Source organism: Humulus lupulus, chromosome 8 (assembly GCF_963169125.1).
Source record: "Humulus lupulus chromosome 8, drHumLupu1.1, whole genome shotgun sequence".
NCBI lineage: Eukaryota > Viridiplantae > Streptophyta > Magnoliopsida > Rosales > Cannabaceae > Humulus > Humulus lupulus.
Window position 1 is genome coordinate 172,391,780 of NC_084800.1, and position 1,584 is coordinate 172,393,363.

A 1,584-nucleotide genomic window follows, 5' to 3' on the forward strand; every position below is an offset into this window, starting at 1 on the left:
TATAAGGCTGATAGCCAGAGAGTTAGCAGATGATATGACCAGGGCTGGTATAGAGTTGCTGGTGGGCCAGTTGGCTAATATTACGCTACAGTCTACACTGTTAGAAAGGATCAAAGAGGGTCAGTTGAGTGATCCACAGATGATCAAGATTAGAGAGGATGTTCTGGCTGGAGCATCCAGAGATTATACAGTCTCTGAGGTAGGTTTGTTGAGATACAAGGGGCGGATATGTGTTCCGTTAGACACTGCATTGAGGCGAGAGATTCTAGATGAATCTCATACTACACCTTACTCTTTGCATCCAGGCACCATGAAGATGTACCAGGATGTGAGATCGCTATATTGGTGGCCAGGGATGAAGAGAGATGTAGTAGAGTATGTGGCTAAGTGCTTGACATGTCAACAGGTCAAGGCTGAGCATCAGAGGCCGGCAGGGTCACTGCAGCCTCTGGATATCCCAGAGTGGAAGTGGGAAGACATCACAATGGACTTTGTGGTGGGCTTACCCAGGACTACAGGTTAGCATGATTCTATTTGGGTGATAGTGGATCGCTACACCAAGTCAGCTCACTTTCTGCCAGTGAGGACTACATATACGGTTGATCAGTATGCAGATCTCTATGTGAGAGAGATCGTGCGACTCCATGGTGCACCTAGGTCGATCGTGTCAGATCGGGCCCCACTTTTACTTCCAAGTTTTGGAAGAGTTTACAGACAGCCATGGGAACAAAGTTGAAGTTCAGTACAGCTTATCATCCTCAGAAAGATGGGCAATCTGAGAGGACGATCCAGATTTTGGAGGACATGCTGAGAGCATGTGTACTGGATTTCGGTGGGTCATGGAGTAAGTATCTGCCTTTGATAGAATTTTCCTACAACAACAGTTACCAATCTACCATTGGAGTAGCACCTTATGAGATGCTATATGGTAGGAAGTGCAGATCTCCCATTCATTGGGATGAGACAGGAGAAAGGAGATACTTAGGTTCTGATGCAGTTCAGAGGACCAGTGAGGCTATTGAGAAGATTAGAGCGAGAATGCTTGCTTCTCAGAGTAGACAGAAGAGCTATGCAGATCCTAAGCGCAGGAACGTGGAGTTCCAGGTAGGAGACTATGTTTTCCTCAGAGTCTCACCATGGAAAGGGGTGAGAAGGTTTGGGAAGAAAGGCAAGATGAGTCCTAGATTTGTAGGTCCATTTGAGATCCTGGAGAGGATAGGTCAGGTGGCCTACAGATTGGCTTTGCCTCCGGTGTTGTCTGCCGTGCATAATGTGTTCCATGTATCAGCTCTTTGGAGATATGTATCTGATGTGGGCCATATTCTGAGTTATGAAGATCTGGAGCTTGAGCCAGATCTCTCCTTTGAGGAGCAGCCAGTTCAAATACTTGATAGAAAGGACAAGGTCCTCAGGAATAAGACAATACCTTTGGTTAAGGTATTGTGGAGGAACAGCAAGGTCGAGGAGGCGACTTGGGAGCTGGAGTCGGATATGCGGAGTCAGTATCCCGAGCTGTTCAGGTAAATTTCAGGGATGAAATTTCAGTAAGGAGGGGATAGTTGTAATGCCACGAATTCTCCGATG